Source organism: Periplaneta americana, chromosome 15 (assembly GCF_040183065.1).
Source record: "Periplaneta americana isolate PAMFEO1 chromosome 15, P.americana_PAMFEO1_priV1, whole genome shotgun sequence".
In the NCBI taxonomy this organism is placed as follows: domain Eukaryota; kingdom Metazoa; phylum Arthropoda; class Insecta; order Blattodea; family Blattidae; genus Periplaneta; species Periplaneta americana.
Genome location: NC_091131.1, coordinates 147,986,651 through 147,998,824, shown reverse-complemented (window position 1 = coordinate 147,998,824; position 12,174 = coordinate 147,986,651). Strand labels below are relative to the sequence as shown.

The following is a 12,174-nucleotide window of genomic DNA, read 5'->3' as shown; positions in this document are numbered from 1 at the left end:
CATTTGAGGTGATCAATGATTTCTTTTTTTCTTGTGCAGAGACACTGATTCCGAAAACTTCTGTCATACAAACAGCACTAGAATAAAATTCTTCGAATTTTTCTCCGTTTCGGAGCTTTGAAAAGTTTTCTATCATTGCCTTAATGAGGGACGAACATTTACTAATATCAATTTTTGAAGACTGAGGTGCTTCCGATAATGAATTTGCAAGAGCAAGAACATGGTCTAAATAAACCAAATAAAATAAGGTGTCTTAATTATTGCTCTGGATTCATGGTTTATTTTTGATGTTGAGTGTTTTCCGTAAAAAAAAAAAAACTAAAAATTCATAAATTTTTTTGGGCCCAGGCCCACCTGGCCCACCCGTTGGCTGTGCCACTGATGACAATTTCATTACTTTTTGCACTGTTGAGTAAGAATGCAATGATTATTTTTTGCACTAAAGTAAACAAGGTCTTATTTGCAGCTTGTTTCATGGACATTCTTTCAGGCTTGTGTTAGTTGTTCCAGATGTTGTCTTAAAATTAAGTCATAAGTGAAATGGAGGTATCAGAAATAACAGAGAATATAGCTATGCAGAATGCTAGTACAAAGAAAATAAAATTTTTTGATGTACTTCTAACTCATCAAAAAGAATACAGATCATGAGTCAAATAAATTACAGAAGACGCTTGTTTAAGTGTTGAGGATTGAGATGTTCTCAGAATATTTTACTTATAGAAAGTAGTAGATTAATGAGTGAATGAAATCCAATGGCTTCCTGTGCTACATAGAATGCTCACCTGACAGGACATCATTGTAAATACTATGAGGTCAGCATAAGTTTTGGGTATTTCAGAAGTGACGCATGTATTTGCGATAAATTTAGAACCAATATATCTCAACTTGAATTAGAAATAAACAACTATAAAGATGCAACTCAGGTACACAATTTGAATAGGCAAAAACGACAGCGACTCAAAATGAACTACATAAGAGGAAAAGAGATACTTTGTATGAGGTAAAGTGTTCTGAATGTTTGGATACCTTTCAAGTCCAGAACGGTTTCGAACAAAGCGCATGATGAAGTATGCTTAATGTTGTGGTATTCCTGTTTTGAAATTTTGCCTGACTCTATGCGTGAATTCAATATGTTCTATGAATCCTGCTGATGACAGAATAACAAATTTTATTGTGATTCGATTTTTCCATTTCTTAGTGCATATAGTGAAGAAATTTTGTTTGTTGGCAACATTTCCAATAAGAGGCCATTCGTACCTCAAGTGCAATAATAATGTAGAATTTATAAACCAGAAGATAAGATGTGAGTTTCCTGATGACTATGTGACATGAGATTGCTAATCCTAGGAAGGAACCTGAACCATTCTTCATAGTTGATTACAAGATAGAAGAAGTACTTTATGGATGGGGAGAATTTCTGAATAGCTACTGCAAAAAGAAAGCCCTTTCGCCTAGAGGTCCATTGCAATCTACAATGTAAAATAAGATACCGTACTAAAAATATGTTCCTGATTATCATCAAGCGGATGATATGAAAGCTATATAGTGAGTTTCTATTTTATTTGTCAAAATTATTTTATCTTTAATTTTATTTATAGCATTTTAATTTCAAATGCTATTAAACATCCAAATTAGTCTATAATAGCCATTTTCTAACATTATTTTAATTATATTTCAAGCCACTAAAAAGAAATCAGAAGAAGAACAATGCGAAAGAGTTGAAAATGTTCAACTGCTTTATATGATGACATATTTCAAGTCCTGCACTGTGACGTTGTGGTCTCAGACGTTCTGCCTAAGACTCGCATTACAGAATGCGTGCTGGTTTGAGTCCTCATGGGGAAAGAAATTTTCTCGTGAAATTTCGGCCAGTGTATGGGACCGGTGCCCACCCAGTATCATGATGCACTTGGGGAGCTATGATAGGTAGCGAAATCCGGTTGCAAAAGCCAGCTATAATGGCTGGGGGATCATCATGCTAACCACACGGTACCTCCATTCTGATTAGATGATCGTCCACCTGTGTTTCAGCATGTGGACGTGAGGCCAGCAACTGGCTGGTCGGCCATGAGCTGTAGCGCCAAGGATTATTAGATTTGAAAACGGCAACATTCAATGACTTTCAAATAAAGAAGCAGTTCTGCAGTCCTGCAGTACAAGACCAATGAAAGGAAAAGGAGAATTATATTTTGAAATTATATATAAAACGATCAAAAGCAAATTAAATGTCTGAGGTAGAAGTGGTGTTTCACTATAATGCACGCTGTATCCCATGTATCTCGAAGATTCATATTTGGAACTTGATCGTTCTTATTTTGAAGTTTACACATTGTTTGTTTATATTGCATTTTCCATTGTTGCCATCCAAATTTAGAACAAAATGGCATTGTATAATTAATAAGAAATAATCGTTCTTTACATTCCACCACGTCAATTTCTATTATATACACATATAACTAAATACTAAAACTTTAAAATTAGTTTTTTTTTTCGAAACTTTCTGAAATGGACCTTGATCGTTATTCCTGTGTACCCTTCAAATGTTAACAGAAAATGAGAGAATTGAAATTCCGATGATAGGATTTGGTGACACAAAGCATAGACCTATACAACAAGAGGTATGCCACCTATTTCTGAATCCTCTCATTTTTCCTGATGAGTGATGACTGGAACTTGAGAGCTCAAAATTTAGTAAACATAGCCAGTCCTAATGACTGTATATTTTGCAAAATGTTCTGAAAGGTTAAAAGTTTATATCTTCTTTCCAGAAAAAGCATTGGCACTTGTTCAGTCTTTCTCTGCGGGATGGAAACGATCTTTGGAGGAGTTGAATCGAAAGATCCTGGCTTCATTTCTCAATTTGGTGACTGGTTCCTCACTTCTGCAGTTGGCTCTCACCCAGTTGGTACAGTACTATCACCGTTTCCAAAAATTATTAACAGCAAATGCTCGTGCGCAGCTGACGAATATTCATCACATGAAGGTGGAGCTAAAGAAATACAAGACAAATTTCTGAATATATATTATGGCTGCTGTGATAGATAAATGAGGGAATAGTTTCATGAAGAGCTTAATATATTTAAGTTAGGAATATTTGACTTTTTTAAATTAATATATTTAAATATTTGTTAGATCTGAATTGTGTATATATAGTCACTGTTTAATTAATCATATATGAACAATTAATGTGTTGATATAATTTTTGTTTTAGTGTTTGAATGCTAGATATCCATTCACAGTAATGTGGTTCAGATGTTACAGTATTTATGAATTATTTACAAAAATGTGAACAAGATTTAAAATTGGAATCATATCATAGTTGAGCATTCTTCTCAAATCACGTGCGACAATCATACTGCTTTTGTGGTGCTTCAGTTTGTAGAAGTTGTACCAGTTAGTGTCTGCAATGTTTGAACATGAGAGAGACAACAAGACATTAAAAATTTCGTCTTATTTCATATGAAAAACTAATCGCAAGATCTGTGCTAAAATGCTTAAGCAGTTAAAACATGAATGGGTGGGAGGGGAGAACAGAGAATATTTTTTAACAAGATGGAACAAACACGACAGCCTCCTCCTACATTGGCAAATATCGAACTTCGTTGTACTTGACAAACTTGAATCAAACATAGCGCCTATAATGCACAATGCTAATACCAACTGTATTAAATGAATGTAGTGTAGCAAGTTTTTAACAACATATGCAGGATGTAAAAAGAAAGTTACAAGCCTTGGTGGTAGGTAAGTGCATACTACGTGATCATATTTTGTTAAAGGAACCCATGTCCAGAAACACTTTGTTTACATGCTAGCATCTCTGAAATGTGGAAGAAAACATAGGCAGTACAGATCACAAAAACTAGGAAAGAAGTTGAAAAGGCAATTGAAATACTGTAAGTAAACATTATTTTAATCAACTACAGAAGATGCTCCAAATGGCTGCCACCAACTTCGATACATTTTGTGCATCTCCTGGTTATGTCATGTCGAACTCTTGGAAATATTCTTGGCATATCTCGGATGACTCCAGCTGCTACCTGAATTCGTGCCATAAGATCTTGTTGTGTCTCCATGGGAGTCTCGGTTTCCATGTACAAAGAAATCCAATGGTGTCAGGTCAGGTGAGCGAGGGGGCCAGACTTTTGGGGATGGGTCTCTGGACATGGGTGCAATTTTAATTTCAATTGTCTTTTTTACTGTACTTCTTTCCTAGTTTTTGTGATCCATACTGCCTATATTCTCCTCCACATTTCAGAGATGTTAGCATGTAAACAAAGTGTTTCCAGACATGAGTTTATTAACAAAATATGATCACATAGTATGCACTTACCTACCACCGAGCCTTGTAGCATGTATTTTTTTACACCCAGTATAGTGGAGGGGTATAAGTTCATATATCCTAGTCCGTAAGATTTTAAATGAAGGAACAGCATGACTACTGAGCATGTACAGCTTATGAGTGAGAGGTGTTTTGTCTGAATCTGTGGCAGAGAGCCTGTGCAAAGTCACCATTTCAAGATGTATGACGTAACTCTGTAACTTGTCTCAGGTCGGTTCTACAACAAGTGTCCTAATAAACTTTTTTGTTCCTAATAAGATAAAGAATAAAAAGGGTAAGGGTATATTGTTTATACCTTTCATAATTTCTGCGATATTGCTGAATGTGTGGAAACTAATTTAATTATCATCATACTCGTTGTCATCATCATTTTCAGGGATTAAGCCTTGCATGGCCAGTTCCAAATGTCATGAATTAGAATTGTTGTACCCACCTCTTCTTAAGTCGGCCAACATATCTTCTATCCTTATAATTTAATGTTAATTTCATAATGCGGTGTTCCTGTATCTGACCTCCATATTCCTTCCAGCATTTCTGTATTGGTGTATATTTTTATTTGTTGATTTGCAGATATTGAGTTCTCTCCTGATATTCTTGTTCCTGTTCTTGTCTAGTAGAGTATATCCAGCAACATTTCTTAAAAATCTAATTTCTTCGGCCTCAATTTTTCTTTCCTTATTCTTGCTTAATTCCATAATTCTGAACTTCACTTTAACTGCCATTAATTCATACAGTTTTAGTTTAGTTTCCTTTCCAGTATTCTTAAGTTATCTTTTTATTGTGCCACACACATAATTAAATGTAATTTCTTGAATACCCCACGCACTTTTCTTTCCAAAATATACAAGTAAAAAATACGGGTACTTGGCTTATTCTAAGTAAAGTTGGCAACATTGCCCAATTTTCCTCCTGCGGAACTCCTAAGGTGATAGTACATACCACTAACTTTCCACGTGAGTATGTCAGTATTGTTAACATTGTTAATTGGGATTTGAATTAGCAGTACAGGTGTCAGAATCAAGTTCAAGTGTGATAAATGTATAGTTTGTGCGTCTTATATTTTCAATTCTCAAAATCAGTACCATCTTAACCAAACTCTTCAACCAGATCATAGAGGGTGATACTATTCCACAAGAATGGACCTTATCATATATAAGTACAATATACAAAGAGGAACCCAATGAATTATCGAGGTATCAATGTCTTGGCATCAGTGAGTAGGATACTCAGTAAAATAATCAAGATATGATTGGAGTCTTTAATACAAAATGAGATATCCAAAGAACAAGCTGGATTTACAACAGACAAGTCCTGTGTAGACCATATATTTACAATTAGACAGATGATGGAAAGAATGTTAACCAAAGGAAAAGAGATACATTTTATCTTCATTGATCTAGAAAAGGCATATGACACAGTACCAGTTAATCGACTTTGGACTGCCCTACAAAAAACTGCAGTCCCAAATCCTCTCATAGACCTCATAAGGAGAATGTATAAGTATATAGTATGTGTCAAAATGGGGGAAAATCTATCAGCAGAATTTTGTACTACAGAAGGTTTGAGGCAAGGGTGTGGAATGTTACCAACTTTATTTAAAATCTTCCTAGAGAATGCCTCGAAGAAATGGAATGACTCATGCAGAGGTATGGGCATCAATATTAATAACCATATGTTGCATACCTTGCTATTTGCCGACGACCAGGTAATAGTAGGACAAGATCAGTAAGATATTGAGTATATGTTCCGCAAGCTTGTAAGTGAGTATAGACTACACGAATTGAAAGTGAGTTTTATGAAGACAAAATATATGGTTGTTGGAGGGAAAGGAGAGGACTTGGTTGTATATGGTGTAACAATTAAGAATGTCAGCCAGTTTAAATATTCAGGATCAATTATAGATAGTTCTGGTACTTGTGAAAAGGACAATAACTAGAAAAGAGAAAAATAACTAGATCCTTGAATGGTATCCTTTGGAACAGAGAAATGACAAAAGCAACTAAGAAATGTATCTTGAAAACAGTGGTAGAGAGTGTCCTTATATATGGGTCAGAGTTTTTGACTTTGAATGACAGATGGAGGAAAAAGTTGGAGAGCACTGAGATGGATGGGTTACGTCGAAGTATGAGAGTGTCTCGGTTGCAGCATGTAAGAAATGATTTTATTAGAGCAGAGATGGAAGCAAGAGAAATTGTAGTAAACAGGACTGAAAAACGGATACTGCAGTGGTATGGTCATGTACAAAGAATGGAGGAGGAGAGATGGCCCAGACGGATAATTCATTGGTCCCCCACAAGGACAGAAGGAAAAGAGGAAGAACTCGTTTAAGTTGGTGTGGTAGTGTGAAAAAAGTTATTAAATTCGACTTAGAAGGTGGACAGTGGAATGATAGATCCTTATGGTGAACAGAAATTAGAAGCAACCATTGAAAAGTGGATAGCTGAATTAAGAAGAAAATCAGTACCACTAAAGTATGAGATTGTGATCCTTTACTTACAGCAAAAATCTTAAAATGATCAAAGATCCGGAGGAACATGGAAATCGTAATGCATGCTAATAATGTTTCAGGATATCATGTTAAGATTAAGGCTGGTATTCATAGTCGACACTTTCGATTGAAGTGTCCTTTGGAAGACGCAAAGTATCACTTTTCCGTTGCACAGTCGACACTTTGGTGCAAAGGAACACTTTGGATGAAAGTGTAGTTCCGACCACACTTTGAGCCGAAAGTGACACTTTGTAGAAAAATGGCGTACGTCTAGGAAGTTGTCGATTATTAGAACGTGAGGAAGAGATGGCACAATGTGGACAATGTACAAAAGCGCTACATTAGGGATATGCCTAAAGACAATCCCGTGGAATTTTATAATGATATAGAATTTTAAAAACTGTTCCAATCTGATAAAGAAACTTATTGAGATTGCTTATATTTTCGATGACTGGTTGACAAAAACGAATAATAGAGGTTTGCCAGTGCCTCCAATAATACAGTTATTGACTGCATTAAAATTCTATGCTACAGATATGTACCATACATTAATATATATATATATATATATATATATATATATATATATATAATATTATAGTTCAGATATTTCTGTAGTAACATTCGTATATTTATAACCTCAATTCGATGAAGTGATATGTAGGTACATATGCCTATATAATCTATTTTTTTTATTACTGAAACGAATTTGTTAACTTAAATAATATTAAACTAACTTCAATCTAATGTAGGCATAACTATAAATTAGCATTGAGAGATCTCAAGTGCCTGCCTTCTAAGCAGATTCCATAATTACTCGTATATTGGGTTTAAAATGATTTTGATTTTTGTTGACTACCTGTATTTTGAGATAAGATTTATCTTGATGTTGATATAACCATTACTGTTTTGATACCGGTAATATATATTTTCACGCCGGTAAGCAATACATCTACTGTCTCTAGTTCATGTGCAGTCATAACCTCACCATGAAAAGAGATCTCATACTATTAGGCCTATTTTATTATGCATTGTAGAAACATTTGGCATTCAAAATATTCCTGAAGAGCAGGCAATAATGGAAACGAGAGAGAGAAAATGGTAATAGTAATAATAATAATAATAATAATAATAATAATAGCAGTAGTAATGTGTTTATTTCATTCTTTTTTTCACTTTTATTCACTATTCACGAAAAAGACAAAAATGAAAATAAAGGAAATAACACGATATATCAATGAAGGAGATACGTACAAAACCTAACTTAACGATATAAATTATATATATATATATATATATATATACAAAACTTTACCTACTCAATCCAACTTAACCTAACTATGTAAACTAATAGAAGATATGTACAAAATCTAACCAAACTATATAAATCAGTGGAACGGATACATACAAAATTAAACTTAGCGACATAAATCAATGAACAAGATATGTACAGAACCCAATCTAACTATATAAATTAATGGATCAGCTATGTACTGTACAAAACCTAACCTAATTTCACCAGCAGTATCACTATTTAATAAAATGTTATATATCTGAACTGACTGAAATAATCTAAACTATCGTCAACAAAACTAGAAACTGAAATAAAACAACTTTAAATATATATTTTCTTTCTCGCGCGATCAATTAGGCTCCCAATTCAAATCACAAGCATTGTAATTTGTAGGTTATACGTCATTAATTTGTTATTGTTTATTCACTTGTTTTGAAAGGCATTGTGGGACTTCTGTTACCAACCAAATTGTAACTCTACACTTTGCTGGCGTAAAGTGACACTTTGTGAAGTGCACTTCTTAAGTCGTCTATGAATACCAATAATATGAAAGAGCCACTTTCGTCAAAAGTGTTACTTTGCAAAGTGGTGATATAAAGTGTCGACTATGAATACCAGCCTAACACGACAGCTGACATGTGTGCAGTGTGTGTATGCATAAGATGGGTTTGAAATGCGTCCTATTCCAGTACAAAATATATTAATTTATTAACTGAACTGTATTTGTGTTTTAATTTGTCGTGAATACATTTTTTTCGAAGTTCAATTTTTTAAATTTGTGTTTGTTTTATTTTTATTTTTTTGCCTTTCAAAAGTGGGGTGTGCAGCTTATGCGAGGACTTGAAGTATTCGAGAAAATATGATAAATGTATTTATAATGTCTTCCTTGTATGGCTCTTATGGTTGTGATAAGGACACCTTTATCTTACAGTACGATTATTTAGTCCTGGCAGTCGCCAGCAGTGTGTGCCTGGGTCAGGCGAGTCCATTTAGTTATGCCAAGGGATGTTTGGGTTAGTCAGTCGCTTGTCTTCAGAGCGATCGGATGTCATGTGTGCGGTATAGCGGTATGTTTCTAGTACAGTTAAGCTTAACTGCATTCCTTTACTGACCACTCACTCTTATCTCTACTCCTATTACTTCCCCTCTTTTGCCTCGTCGAGCTGTCAGGACTAAATAATCGGTCTGTACATCTTTTCTTCTTTCTCAATATTTTTCAATCTGCCATCAATTAAATTTTTGCAAATATATTATTATTGTTATTATTATTATTATTATTATCATCATCATTATCATCATCATTATCATCATCATCATCACTACTATTAAATGTTGCGTTATACCTTTTTGTTTCATTATAATCCATAATGTGATTTTATTAAAATTATCAAAAGTTTCTTTAAAATCTATAAAAACCGTACATGTTATGTTAAACTCTGATTTTAATTATTTGATTGTGAATATGCATTCTGCATAAACTCTGCATTTTCAGAATCTGTCTTGAACTTCTAAAGTAGTATATTAATATCTATTATTATTTCCAAGTAGTTTATTTTATTATTGTCGCATATGTTTTATAATACAACATATTATATACAAAATGCTGATTCCTCTGTAGTTGTTATATTTATATCTGTGCCTTTTTTTTCAGTTAGGTATATGACCGAATTTTAAGATATGTTTAATAGATTTAATGTGCGGTAGGCCTACTTTAATTAGTTGCAAGCATATTTAATTAGATCATTATTAATATTATCGGCACCAGGGAAGTCTTATAAAGTATAAACTATTTGACGGATTTTGTTCATATTCAGTATTCACAAATCAGTTTATCTTAGAATGATGAACGTGAATTACAATCATTTTAGCAAAGAAATTAATAGATATTTATTTGAAATAAATAATGGAATAAAAAGGCAGTCAACACGAAATTGACTGCATTTTTTATTTTTCTTCTTGTATGAGATGAAATAAATAAAATAGCTGCCATGTTTGTCCCCAGACATTTTTTTAATGAAATATTGGCTTTGAATAGACTAGTTTTACACACAACAGCACTCATCAAAGGAAAGGGATCTGTACCCCATTTCTAGTAGTTAACAAGTCACAGGTATTGATGTGCATTTCAAAATTATGCACTTCTCAGAGGTTACAATCACGGTTCAGTGATGGTGGTGTCCACTTCAATTACGGAGTCCATGTAGTTTCCTATAACATGGTCGAAATTCTCCTATCTGAGGGTGTTGCAACCCTCCAAGTCTGATAATGAGCGGTACTTGTACAATTGTCTGAGCAGACTTCTGGACGTATCCCTTTAGTTTGCTCTTCTCAACTGTGTTTCCAGTTGCTCACCTTCCATCCCTAAATCTTGACGATTCTTCTCAGTCCTTTTTATTTTTGTTGAAGTTATTGCATCCTTAGCTTATTAACCCATGTTGGCCTTCACTTTCACGCCTTCTGTCGAAAATTGTTATCATTGTTAAGACCAGTAAAATATATTTAGTAACAATTTGTATCACCATGGTACAGTAGATGCCCTTGATTTGGGACAATGCTCAGCTATTATCTGTGTGTGTGTGTGTGTGTGTGTGTGTGTGTGTATTTGTGTGTGCGAGTGTGCATGCATTTTAAAATTTTAACAGAGCTGCTGCTGTTTTAACAAAGCTAAAATGCAGTACTTAAGGAGTTAGGTACAGCTTTTTTCTTCAAAATTCAAAATGGTGGCAATTCACTGTACAGTGATGAAGCATTTCCCTCTAACTCATAAACTTGTTAAATTTTTCATGTTCTCTCCCTTTTATTTTATTGCTGAAACCCATGTTTACAATATCATGCTCTTTCAGCTACAGTCCTTAATAAATAATATATATTTTTTTTTTGTGTTAGAAGAAAATACTGATATTTGACCATATTTTAAATGAATTTATTTTTTTATCACACAATCTATCAAAGGTAGAGAAGTGATTCTGCATCATATTGTAGATATGACATGCATAAATACATATAAAACATTTCATCACAGTGTTGGATAGTTTTTGAGTTATGAGGGAAACGCTTCATCATTGCACAGTGAACTGCCACCATTTTGAATTTTGAAGAAAAAAAATGTAAATATTTTTTAAAAATCTAAAAGTATTTTTTTCATATAGCAGAAGGACAGTGCTTTACATATACTAATTTTCATTATTGTACAAGATACAGTAATGGAGGAAAAACATGTTGAATATTTCCAAAATGTTATTGCTGTAAGCTGTACCTAACCCCTTAACCAAAGAAGTGAGCTGAAAGTATCCCTCAGTGCACAGATGCATAATATTAATAAAGAATGACTGGTAGAATGCTAGTGTAATTAGGCAAACATTCCAGTTTAAATAATTTTACATGCAGTGTAAAAATGAAATATGAACATGAAAAAACGAATAAAGAAACCTCAATAAAAAGTAGTTTACATTTTCTTCTAAGTTTTCATGTAAAATTTCACCCTCGGGTCTAGGAGAGATGGCGGTGCGCAATTTCCAATCACTATATTGAGGAGCGTTTTTGCAAAAGTCGATAGATGCAGAAATTTTCTAAAGTGAGTTACATATGGATATTGTATGTTTTCTATCTCCGGAATGAATCTATGAAATCAGATTTACCAAAACTTGATTCATACTGTATGTAGAGACTACCAAACCTTCCAGATTTTTTCAAAACTCGATAGATCCTGTCACTTAATGTAATTTCTGTAAAGTCTTGATTTCTGCATCTATCGACTTTTGCAAAAATGCTCCTCAATTGTGCACCAATATACCTGGGTTAAATCCCAATCTCTCCGCAGTGCACATGTCACTTTTGATAGTAATTCATCCATCGGATGGAGATGTTAAGACTGGCGGCCCCCTTGGTGCTATTCGATAGGAGTGGACTATGTGCTGGCACCGGGTTTCCCCTTCTTCCTTCCTCATTATCATAATCATCATCACCACCCATACCCTACACTACACTTACACATACACTCACCCTAGTACTCGACATAACTCTTCACAGATATACATCATGCACAACGTGGCT

At 34.0% G+C, this 12,174-nt stretch overlaps 1 long non-coding RNA gene across 2 annotated transcripts in view; it reads left to right on the top strand.

Moving 5' to 3' along the window:
- LOC138715435 (uncharacterized) overlaps window positions 1-11,574 on the top strand; it is a 29,426-nt gene extending 17,852 nt beyond the window's left edge. For both annotated transcript variants that reach the window (XR_011336332.1, XR_011336331.1), the window contains one exon: window positions 2,769-11,574. This is a non-coding gene — a long non-coding RNA (uncharacterized lncRNA). The remainder of the gene's footprint in view (window positions 1-2,768) is intronic.
- Window positions 11,575-12,174: the final 600 nt, after the last annotated feature.